This window comes from Embiotoca jacksoni, unplaced genomic scaffold, assembly GCF_022577435.1.
Source record: "Embiotoca jacksoni isolate LCO1_2020_lvr unplaced genomic scaffold, fEmbJac1.0.p SCAF_11, whole genome shotgun sequence".
NCBI lineage: Eukaryota > Metazoa > Chordata > Actinopteri > Embiotocidae > Embiotoca > Embiotoca jacksoni.
This window is the reverse complement of record NW_027185241.1, coordinates 19,290,379-19,303,496: the sequence shown is the minus strand read 5'-3', so window position 1 is coordinate 19,303,496 and position 13,118 is coordinate 19,290,379. Positions and strand designations below refer to the sequence as shown.

General features: G+C 40.6%; 1 protein-coding gene across 11 annotated transcripts in view; it reads right to left on the bottom strand.

The window, feature by feature from the left end:
• adgrb1a (adhesion G protein-coupled receptor B1a) overlaps positions 1–13,118 on the bottom strand; it is a 167,364-nt gene that overhangs the window by 86,042 nt on the left and 68,204 nt on the right. The window lies entirely within an intron of this gene.

Below are 13,118 nucleotides of genomic sequence, written 5' to 3'. Positions count from 1 at the left end.
GATTGGACACCCCATCACACATCAAAGAGTCAGAGGCCAGACAACCTGTGATTACGAAGATGAGTATCACATCGGAACGAATGACACAAACAAAACAAGCCGTTAGGCCTACAGCTCCGAAACACGGTTAGAAATTACAAGTCTGTTTTCTGTAATTCTTTACGCATACAGAAATGAACAACATTGCCATTTATTACTTTATGCTTTGTTTTTCTTTTGGTCTCTACCAACTCTTGAAGGGTGTGGTTCTTCAGCTGCTAAATGCTTCACTTTGTTAACCAGTTAGTCGGTGTTTGCTGTTTGTGCTGAGCGCACAGAATGTTTAGAGCTTGTTCTTTAAAAACAGAAAATGACGCCATGAAAGCAGTGACAGTGTTCCAAAATCAGTGATGCTGCAGCTGGACTCCTAAGAGCTACAGGCTCCTGTGTAAAGCAGATAGGATCTACAGATTCAACGACTTATTATTTTTCAACTTGCTCCGTTGTGTTCATGTCAGCCCACCTCTGAGTCTGGTTCTGTCTGAGGTTTCTCCCCGTTAAAGGGCAATTGTATTTCCTTCCAGCTGTCGCTCATACAGGAATTGTTGAATTGGTGGTTTCCGTTTTATAATGTTATATGGTTTTATTGTAAGGACTTTACTATGTTGGGTTCCTTGCAATAATTTGTTTTGTGATTTGACTTTAAACATAAAATTGAATTCCTCTCAAAGTCTTTTCACAAATGTATTTATAACTCTGTTGTAGTGAGAACAGGTGGCACACTAAGATGCTGATTAAACAGCCAGATTATTGCACAGGTGTGCCTCGGCCTGATTACAATAAAAGGCCACTCTAAAACATCAATTTTTATCTTGGAAAGAAAATACAGTATTGAGCAAAATTACACGTAAGGCTGCTGATATGTTTTGTTTTTTCTTGGAGAGAGCTGATCAGGTTATTAATTGAGGTCTGTGGAATGCTGGTCTCACTCCTCTTCAACGGCTTTGCGAGGTTGCTGGATGTTGGCAGGAATTAAAAACCTGCTGTTGTACGCCAATCCACAGAATCCCAAACGTGCTCAGTGGGTGACATGTCTGATAATGTCAGCACTGCAACAACTGGGATGTTTTCATGTTCCAGGATTTTGTTTTGTACAGATCCTGGTAACATTGGGCATTGCATTTTCTAACCCGTTCTGGTTTCCAGGGCTTCATATGCTGCCGTTTTATCAAAAGCCGTTTGCGACTCAGAAGATGCCTTTTGTTCGAATGGTGCACGTTGGCGTCTCCTATTGACGCAGAAGGTGCAAATACGATATGATTAGGGTTTGGAAAAGTTTGGTTTGGGTTACATGTGACACGGTCACCGTTTTGTTAGGGTTAGGCACAAAAACGACTTGGTTTGGGTTTAAGTAAGTAGCCCAGGTTTTACTACCTTGTAGTAAAAGACACTGTTGAGCTCCTGTGCTTCTCCAAAGTGCTAAATGCCATTGAAAGTGAGCATTTGCTCGCTCAAGTTGTTTTTTAACTACCAACTGCAGTCAGGTAAAGACCCCGGTGAGGATGACCTTCCATTAGATGGTTTCTAACAATTTCTGCAGAAATGCGTCAGTTGTGCAAACAAAAGTGTCCGTTCGAAGAATATCTGGTGGTCCTCGGTTGGCATGGTTACGCGTGGCCTGCGGTTGTGAGGCAGGTCGGATGTACTGCCAAAATTCTCAGAAACTATGGAGACAGCTTATGGTAGTGACATAAATGTTCAGTTCATGGGCGGCAGGTCTGGTGGACGTAACTGCAGTCAGGATGCTAATTGCACACGCTAGCAAATCGTGTTACATCTGGGGCAACGTGTTGTACGATCTTACAGTGGACTCCAAGGCACACGCATCTTTATGTACCACACCTATCAAATGGCAAAGAATGAGTGCTCAATAAAACTGATTTTTAACAAATTTGTGAACAAATTTAGAAAGAAATACACTTTTTGTGTGCTCAAAAGAAGTCTAAGATCTTTAACATTAACTCGTGAAAAATGGGGAAAAAAAGCAAAAGTATCGCTTTGATATTTCTGGAGAGTATATTTGCCTCCATTCATCCTACGTTTAATGCATGTTTCAATATTGCCCAACCTAAAAGACCTGGAAGTGTAACCAGCAACTAATAGTTTTGTTCCATGTAGTGTTGATGATATCTGATGTAACTCGGAGGCCTCACGACAAAAAACAAAACAACCCTGTCAAATTTGTTTAACCTTCCTTCACCTTGTATGAAGACCTCCACGATGCATCAAAACAGTGCTCTTCCACTCGCAACCTGGCTGAGCAAAAATATGCTTCAGGGACATACAGCCCTGTACTGTTGGTTTGACCTATGAACGAGGCCACAGCTATCCTCTTTAACTGTTTTTACAACCAGTAGCACACAATTCTATTCTATTCACAGATTCAGATGGCATTGTTTGTTTTGTGTAAGATGGCCAAGCTCTGATTGGCTGATTACTATTGTTATCTGTTATGTCTGAGAGTCTGTGAGTCAATAGAATGTGAACCCTCAACATAGATTATGGCCTTAGTGAGGACAACCAATTATTGGTTGGCTGAACTGCTGCGTAATTCTAGTTACTAATTTGAATGTATATTGAGCTGCATTGACCTGGTATGTGCATTTGTGTAAAATACTAGCTAGCATATGGGTATGTGGGTGTTTTCTTTTCGATATTTTACGTTGGTATCAATCAGTCATATGCGGAAAAATATTCACAGCGGAGGCAAAGACATACATTTCTCCTCCATTATAGACCACAGTGCAGAGCAGATAGGAGGCACATCTGCCATCTATCATGTCCTTATGTCCAAGAATTAAATGCCAAGCTACCCGTACTCATATAAAGTATTAAAGACATTAAACACTAATCAAAGCAGATGCACAATGGATGAGACAAGCAGAGTTGACCACTAAAACGTAACCTGCAACAGCCGTCCTGCAATAAACAGAACAGACTGATGGTAGCGAGCAGACCGAGAGAGCATCTTTCCTCTAAAACAGAGGTGTGATGAATGCCATTGTCATTGTGAAATTCCCTGTTTGGCCATTCTGATTTAATGCGCTTCATTAAGATGTGTGCTGATATGAGGACGAGCGGGTCTCTCCCTCCCTCTCTCTCTCTCTCTCTGTCCTGCATGCTCATAAATGTTTAATGGCACAGACAGATGCCTTTCAGCCCCCACAGGCGATGACAAATATGTATTAATCTGCATGAATAGAACATGAAGTTGGCCAACATCCAGACACACACGTTTTTAATTACTCCCAAATCAATTTCCTTCAGGGTGAGGCCCAGGATGGGGGAAGGCGCTGTGGAGAGCACTCCATTCACTCAAAAGTGTCCGACACGCACTCACCATTCCTCCACATCTGTGTGTCATCTCACCACGTCAGCACAGCGAGTCAAACTTTAAGGATTGAAAGTGAAAAATTGCTTCGAAATTAGTGCAAATCTGTAAATGATTTCCTTTCCTTTTAGAGATGAAATTAGCAGGCACCAGTGATCACAGTCGATATCTGTTTGTTGTCGGCGGGCTGACCGAGTGTTGCCCGAGTGTTTACTGATGGCTGTGAAATTGGATTTGCTCATGTTTCTGTGATTGCAATCATTCGACGCATAACCAGTCCGGTGCAAGCAGAAATGGAGCGTGGTATCGACTGGATGACCGGCCGACAACATAACAACACAAACAAAGGGCAACACACACTGGACCTGGAATGTGGTCACTCCAACTCTCTGGGACATTAGGCTGCTATAAATTACTGTGACTTGAGATATTCACTTTTAACACACTGTTAATTACTGTCTTTATATGTTGTTGTTTTTTTTTTTTTAATGTTTTGTGAATATTTTATATTTGCCCACCTCGGTCAGGGTGGGAGATCGCTGTTATATTTCATGAAAGGAAGCCCGAGCTGAATTGCCTTTCTTTTCATGTTAAATATACATTTCTGTACGTTGTCCATGAGACCACAACCTAATACACTTCTAAAATTGAGGCTCCTTCCATACAGTCCCTGTGTGCATCGTTCACTGTCCCTATGTCTGGTTGTACAATAACTTCAGTGTACTTTAAATTATGAACCCCAATTTCGCATATACATTTTAATTAGAAACTTCTTTAAGAAGGTTGCATCGTCTTGGGATGACAAGCTTATGTTTCCCTGAATGTAACTTTCTTTTTTTATCAAGTTAAATTTCAATTTAATTGAATTGAATTAAAAAAAATGTCCCAGAGGAACCGGGGCTGATAGGGTTAAAGAACAGAGAGATAAAGTTGTCAGCTGTCAATCAACATATGATTAATATAGAGTATATTCTAACGCATTCTGGTAAGAAGTACAGGCTCCCACTGTGTGAGCACAAGTATTACAAACTGTCTCTTCAGTAAATAAATTCAACTGATAGACTATTATACACAACTATAGCTATAACTGAATGTAAGTACAGTATATGTCTGCTGTATGCATATTACCTGTATTTTTAGTTTTTTTTTCGCTGCAAATCCATAATCTGAGAAAAGTTACCAAAAAAAATATAAAATACATACTTAGCACTGGGGGTTTCATTTTGTACTCTTTTTTTTTTATATTAAACTTGATCATCATTTGAATTATCTGATATCGATTCATAAATCCTGAGATCAATCTTCTAGCCAAATAACATTATGACCGCTTCCATTCCCAGCCTACAGTAACCAATCAGAGTCTGTGTCGAGTGGAGGTGTCACATCCAGCCGGACGATGATTGACACTTGATATAGTCAATGAGGTAGCCAGAGAGAAACAGTATCCTGTTGCTGTGGAATAAAAGATGAATTAATGTAAAGCTTTGGGGTCTATTCTTCATGTAAAGATGATTTATTTTTTTTTTTAAATGTTAGAGGGTTCCTTGTTCAATTTACAGAAACAGTTCCTCAGATTCTGTTTCATATCCAAGATAAATTGATATTGTGACAGTATCAACCCTAACTTAAACAATATTGAATCCAAAAGAATTGAAAATGAAAATTGAGTTGAATCGGGACCAGGTGAATCGTAACTGAATCGATTTGTGAAATCAGTGGCGATACCCAGCCTGAGTGAGTACAGGACCATTTGGATCTTAATGACTCAATGACATTTCCTCCAGTGTCTTCCTCAGGACAAACTTTACATTTTTTTGTGCATGTTAATAATGTGTAATGTGCTCTGTTGTGTTAAGTTGAGTACTTAAGTATGATACGATATAATGAATATATATCGTCTCTGGGATCCAGACTGAAGCGGGAATCAGTGCAGACTGAAACATGTTATGTACGGATGTGTTTTGGAGCGCGACTATTAGGTGACACATGTTACAGACAAGCGAGATTACAGAGCTGCCTCAATATGCATTCATGTCAGGGAAGTCACCACAAGCTTAATGTCATTACCATGACAACACGTTGTTACTCATATTCAGTGATGTGCCATGGCTGTCGCATGAATGCCGGAGACTAGACATCATTAATGGAGTCGACAAAGGAAAAGCAAAGTGAATAAAGAGAAGAGGAGAATCAAAGAGCGGCCGTAGAGACCCAGAATTTGCTGAACCAGACCGACCTGTGTGCTCACACAGAGGAGCAACAATAACTCTATCTGCTAACAAGTGCAGTGTGTGAATCAAAGCCTGATACATCTTCCTCCTCTGTGACACAGAGCTCCAACGTCCAAAAATGAGAAACACACATCAGCGAGGCTTCTCTGTTGCAGCGACACGTTCCTTCACACACACATTCCTAATCTATTTTCACTCAGCTCCACGCACACACTGTTCTGCTGCCACAAATATTCACTACGCACCAAATGTGCAATAATTTGCTCATTCAAATAATTTTAAATAAGTCAATTATTTCATGCCGTCTGAGTAACTTTTGCAAAAAACTACACTTACCACCGATTTCAGTAATTACTAAACTTTGTTTTTCTTCTTTTAAATAAAATAAGACATAAAACATATGTGTAAGTTTGAAAAGAGCAGAAAGCAGCTGAGTAGCATTGGTTTTGACTTTCACTGGACTTATTAAGAGTAAGAAACACAATTTATTAGTCACTTTATAAGTTAGTGACCTTTATTTTTGTCTTTGAGTTGTGTTTACTTGGTTCGCTTGATTTAATTAATAATTTCTGCTATGGCTTGATTTAAAATTCAAATGTGTACCTCTGAGCACATTTAAATCCCCCTGTGCCCTCTGCTTCTTTAGTCCTGCTGTTGGATCCCTTTAAAATGTTTAATATAATTATTTAAAATTTTGCCAATTAAATTTGCTAAACCTAAAATCATTTTAATGATCTTGTAAAAATCCTAGCTGAACATTGTGCAGTTGTACCAATGTGAACCATATGCATGTTTTTCATTTCCTAATGTGAGTATGATGCAGCAGAATCATTTTTAGCTGCTGAATCATTCTGTGTTTTTTTGTGAACAAATATGCTTTATGAATACCGAGGGAGATTAACTGCACTTTGGAGCAAAGGACAGAAGCTCCTGTCAAATGAAGGCTTTGGTGAGGGGAGAGAAAACGAGGTGGGTGGGTTCATTTACAGATAAGATTCATTCTTCTGCAGGAAAAAAAAAGCAGAAGTGACAAGACTGAACTTTTTTCCCCTTTACCTAATCAGGGTCGGAGAGGAGTGGAGGATTGGAGAGAGAGTAATGCAGTGTTGTCTTTCACACTCTGCAAGGACATTGTATTATGTTCTCAATAATTCAGAGGGGGTCTTTTGTCAGAACACCGCTGGTAGCCGGAGCAGCTGCCGAGTCCAGGTCACCTCGGTAAGCCTGAAATTCACCATCCCTCCTTCACCTCCCAAAATCCCTGCTTTACTTTGACCTTCAGTTTTCTCAACACACATTCCCCTTCATTATTCTGTACGTGGGCATCCGTGGCTTTGCAGTTCACTGGGTCCATGCATGTGTATCATGCATATTTTTTTTCTGCCTCTATAATGAACTTCCTGAAAGTCACCTTCACCTCCTGTTTGGAGTGACGGGATGAGTGGATGGCCATCTCCTGTAACAGCTCCAATTTCTGCACCTTTGGAATCATCAATAGCTGCCACTATCCAAACACACACACACACACACACACACACACACACACACACACACACACACACACACACACACACACACACACACACACACACACACACACAGAGCCCTCATAGATAGAGTTACTGTAGATTTATTGATTGTGAAGTGTGTGTGTTTGTGTGTGTGTGGGGGGGGGGTGTTTGTGTGCGTAAGGAGCTGTGATGGGAAGAAAGAATGGGTGAAATATGATGTTGACAGCTGTTGTTGAAACAGGCAGGCAGCTGAGGAGGGAGGGGGTGAGGGGATTGGAGGGAAATGTTAAGAAAGACAGAGACAAGCGGACGGGAGAAAATAATCACGAAAACATGAAAACGCAGGCAGAAACGGGGCGAGCGGTTCACACGGAGCTGTATGGCTGAATGAAGGATAAGGCGAATGCTGACACCCAGAGGACAGAAGCAGTCAACTGCACAGCGGAGATAACAGGCGGTGAAAGGAGCGAGCGGAGGGGGGGAGGACACAGGGAGATGAAGGGAGACAGGAACAGAAAGAGGGGAAAAAAATGTTAGGACAGATAAGAGGAGAGGGGGGGAAATAAAATAAAAAAAAGGGGGGGGAAACAGCAGGCGGATGTCAAACTGAACAATAAAAACATGTGAAGCATCCTCATAGAGGAATATTGTGGGGTTGTTCTTGTTTACATTTTAGTGTCTGCGTGTTAATTTGTGACCACAGGAGATCATGTCGACAATGTCATATTTCTTGTCCAATTGATCAGACTGATACTCTGCTCCGATTGGCTGTTGTAAGAATTAACGCATATACAGTACATATTGTATTAAATACATGCTGCGCCTTTAAAGCAGGATGGGACGCGTGAAAGTAAATGGTTCTTGCAGGGACTCTGCCAGACTGTACAAAAATCGGCATATTATAAAATGTGCTGATGTCAGGACAGGAGCAGGAACAAGGTCTTTGTGTCACGGTGTCATCCGTTATTCCTCCATCTTTCATCTTGCTTGCCCGTCTCACTTGAAAAATATTTCTCACTGACAAAAGTAAAATGAAAACCAGGTATAAATTAACATTTCAAACCAAAAGTAAAGATAACGTTCAAGATGGACAAATGAACCGAAACAGCTCTTCTTCAGAAGTTCATTTTTGACCTGTTGTACTGCAGTTGATAAAAAGCAGTAATGTTACACAGATGACAGTAATGTTATCTGATGGTTCTTAAAAGTAACAGATTTTTCAATTAAGTGCAGCATAATTTAAAAATGAGAATTATCAGATGTAAATGTGATGTTAACATGACTTCCAGTTGGATTCCTTTCTTGCCGCTGTCAGAAGGAAGAGTTCCAGGATGAATGATGGTTTTCCATCGAAACCGTCCTATTGATTTTGACAAAAAAAACACATCAGCGTATAAATGATCTCCATGTTTAACTCTGACAGGAAACAGACAGTGAATCATCCTCTGCATGATTTCCTGCTCTCCAGTGGACCGATCAGGTAGCAGTAATGCTAACAGGATGTTCAACTGGCCAGTGTTTGGAAGTGATGATGTTGGCTGGATTTACTTTTGAGAGTCTCTGTTGTCACAGCGGAGCCTTTTTAATTAACCTCGGGAGAGACGGGAGGAACAACACTAACCAGGGGAACCACAAAAAAAGATTAAACAAAAACTTAAACGCAAAAATGAGATTGCGAGGAAAACTCAACTAAAACTGCAAATCAAATAACTGAAATTAAACCTGCCCAGCAAAACTAAACTGTCTCGTCAAAGTGTCCAGTAAATACGTTAGAGTGAATCTGGCACCGATCTTTGACATTAATGATATGCATGTTCTTTGTAAGACAGTTGTTGGGGAAGTTTGAAGTGCGTCCATTGTTTAGGGCTCCAGGTATGAGGACTAAAAGGAATAAAAGGACTCACTCTTCATTTGTCTTGCTGGCTGCAGGCCTGTTAAACTCTTGTCATTTGTTTCCTTTTAACTCCGGACACGTTTCGGTCTTCTGGTGTTAATGGAAGTAGACACGCCGGTCTGTGGGAAGAGTCCTCCTCAGGGGAAGTCAATACTGTGTCTATGATCTTGTCTTTGTTTGGTTGTTTGTTTCAATGCAAAATCTGTATCCTGATTTCCGTTGGTAGTCTGTGTAGCGTCGACCAATCGTGTTCGAGCATCGTGTGATGCACCGGCCAAAGTTTTTGTCAGACCTGTAGACAATTTCAAGATTGGTCTTTGTTGTGCTGTGGTGGTTGTTTTTGTATTTTAACTTTTATTATTATTCTATATCTGATCTCAGCTGGCCGCACGCCAGATTGCCTCCTTGGGGACAGATTTAGTCATTGATTGCTTCATTGATTAACACAAAGCTGTTATACAATTACACTCATATTTAACAATTTACTACCAAATGTCTTCGTTTTCAACAGGTCAGATATGTTGCTTGCCAGATTTAATTAAGTAATAATTGGATGAATAAAAACCTCATTACAACTGCATTCCATTGGTCGGTCTCTTCCTTCCAGCTGCCCAGCCTGGTCACCCACATCACAGGCCAACCTTCTGCTTGGTACCTGTTTCTTTCTGAGATCCAGAGTTAACATGAATCTGGAAAACCATGTCAAGATGTACAAAATGCACTGCACAGAGGCAGTGCATCATGGGAAATATAGATTTACTCACTGGTTCACGAGAAAATATAAGTGTGGTTTCAGTCTGAAATGTTGCATAAAATACAAATTCAGTGGAAAGTTTTGTTGTTTTAAAAAAGTTTCAAACTGCTGGCCATTGTGTTGTTGTTTTTATCAAATGTTAATGAAACATAAGTGAAGGATCATATCAGCCATGTGCAACAGTGTGTCTGAGAGAAGTGATTTATAGTTTTGGACAAAAATGTAGCTCTTAAATCTTTGTGACTTATTTTGTTGTTTGACCATCATTTCTGTCGCCTGGACTAACATTGTCAAACTAGCAAACTGTCAGACGGATTTTATTTCATCTGAATTCTTATGGTAGTTTCTTGAATGAATGATGAATGATAAATTGTCGGTTCTCTAAAATGTCAGCAACCTTTGATCAGGGCCCATCACACCTTCCAGGAGCACAAAGTCATCATGAAACAGTTTGCCCGTTTATAACACTTTATCACCTCAGCGGTCTCACGGTGCTTTACACTGTTTCCTATTCACCTCCTCACACACACATTCACATTTGATTTAAAGTCCCGAAATGTTGGATGTCTCTGCTGAGTTTAAATACAGACTACTCAACGGAAAAGAGTTCACAACATGAGGAGATGAAAAGTCCTCTTTAAAGTAGAACAATCTGAGGGTAAAGCAGGAAAATGATGCCAACCGGAAGGGAAGTTTCCCCCTCGGGGAAGGACTTTTAATTAACTTAGGTTCTTCCAGGTCATCTAACGCAGTCAGAAACCTTCCTAAGGAAAATGTACTATTTGAATGCATCCATTTCTGTCGAAAAGCAGTATCTAAGTGGCCATCATGATAAGAGCTCATCACATTTTATAACTGCTAAGGAAAGGTGCTTTAATGCTTCCTTTCTTATCTCCTTTGGCCGAGAGAACACTGGACCATCCTTTATGAAAGAGAAGGAGTTAATGCCCTCTCAGGAAGCCTTACGGCAGCAACATTTAAGGCGACGCTCCGTTGAGCATTTGATGAATAAAATGTACAGTAACATATCTGTAGACTTGAGATGTTAAGCCAATCTTTGCAGGAATGCAACAATTATTTTTCATGAAATCATACTAATTGGGATTCATGTTGATAAATATGAGGGTGAGCGTGACCTACCATCCTCAATGTGACAACAATATGCACGCATGTGCTGTATAGTCACGAAGAAAACTCCAGGATTTAAAATACCCATTTAAAAGTGTGCAAGGACACACGACAATATAATTTTGTGACACAACTTTCACTTCAGGCTGTCTGACTCAGATGTTTTGGGTGTGAAGCACCTGTTTCAGTCACGCTGCCCAAACTAACATCAAGTAGGAGGAAGCCTCAAAGCTCCTTCTTTAAGAAAAAACAAACAGGATTATTTTTATTTTTTTTCGGCATTCACATCGCTCTACAATTCCAGAGTCTGTAACAGGTCATATTAACAAAGCTATTAACGGGACCCACAGCCTTCGTGCTAGGTTTGGCACGTCTTGACTTTCATTTCGCCTCCCGTGTTAACAGGTTAGAGAACCCACACAGCCTGTACGGGTCCTTCCTCGCTTGTGCGGTGCGTCACCTACAGAGCAGACCCGACACCTGTATTTCACATGTACCACCCACAGTTCCCAGAAAAAATAGACAGGGAAAAGATAACATGTGCACCATGTCATCGTAGCAGAAACCAAACTGTGGCTCTAATCATGCTGTGGTGATAATTTAACAGTTGAAGGGCAGCGTTTCGCCTCTTCTCTGTGTCAGTCTGAGTCTATGTGTCGCATAGAAAGGGGGTAAACAAAAAGCCCAGTCCCGTCTTTGGTTGCAACTCTTCACCTACCTGACCTTAAACATTCTTTACTGATGGACACTGTCCAAAGGAACCGCAATGATTCCATGATAGAAGTGGCAGTAGCAACGCTGCAGGAGTGAACCGAGGTAACCAACACGGCATGCGGCCTGTGTGTCCTCGGCTAAAGACTCCAGACAGGATCATAGTGTCCATCCTCAGGTGAGTCCTGAGCTCCATCCCTGCTGGAATATTTTCCTAAGTCCTGATGAATTTCTTCTTCACATCTTGGAAATGTTGTTAGTAGAGGACATGGGGCGGGATTTTTCTTAACCGCGGCAATGATGGAAAAAATGTCTCCAAGTGAAATGAGAGCATCTATATGGACCCTCAGTGTCTCAGCTGATAGAAGAAAGGACTGTTCATATTATGGCTTAACTTAAAAGATGCTACTGATATTAACAAATGCTTAATATTCATCACACTAGTGTTACAGTATAAGTCATAATTTAAATGAATGTATCAGTGTGGCTTGCTTGATCTATTGCTGCATGGTTGTACTTTGTCGCTGTGCTGTTATGAGTACCGTGGTAATGAGTGATGTGTATATTTGTGTTTAAAGCACCATGCTGCAAACAGACCCTTTACTCTATTGGCATTGCCAAAAACTTTTCTAAGTAGTCTCATCAAAAACAAACTGGTTTGTAACAAAGCAAACAAAGCTAAGTGAAAGTGGATTTTTTTTTAAATTTATTTATTTTTTTTTTTAAAGAGGAAAAGTAGAGTGAGTTGTTTCCATTAATCTGCAAGCTGATCGCCCAAAACTAAGAATAATTGAGTTTTCATATCAACAAAGGGAGCAGGTCCCCTTGCATGTTGCACTACCATGTTTCTACAGTAGTCGAGAAGGGACGAACCAAACATGGGCTATTTTTTTTTACACCATCGATTCTCTCCCATGTTTGGAAGCGAAGGGTTCAGCTGGTTGCAATCTGCTACCTCACAGCTGAATCCTACACACGGCTGTTTCACAGCTTCTTCGTCGCTAAAGGTGATGAAGCTATATACTTCCACGTTGCTGAATCTTCGTGTGGGTGTTTGTGTGGGTTTGTACCGAGTGTTCTAGTTCCCTCCCACCATCAAAGACATGTATGTTGTGTAGGTTGACATGTATGATAAAGCCACGCAGACACGTAGGTTAACATTTTATGTACGACACTGGCAAAAGAACTGGATTTGGTCCGCGGGCTCCCCACTGATAGCTCAACATGTAGTGGATCCATTTCCCTGCAGGGATCAATAGAGTTCTTCAAAAATAACAAAAGCATGACTCCAAATGAATGAATGCTTAAATTAGCAACTGCTTCATCTGTCATGTTCACTACTTATTGCCATCATACCGTTATCAGAGGTTTCAACCTTATATCCCAGTGGTGGTTTGATTAAAAGCTGTCTGGTAGTCTGACCTGTTGTGTTTGCTGGGTATTCTTGGCCTGTCTGACTTATTTCACCTGGTTAATTGAACTCTGTGAGAACAGTGTTATTAATATCAAGAGGAACAAA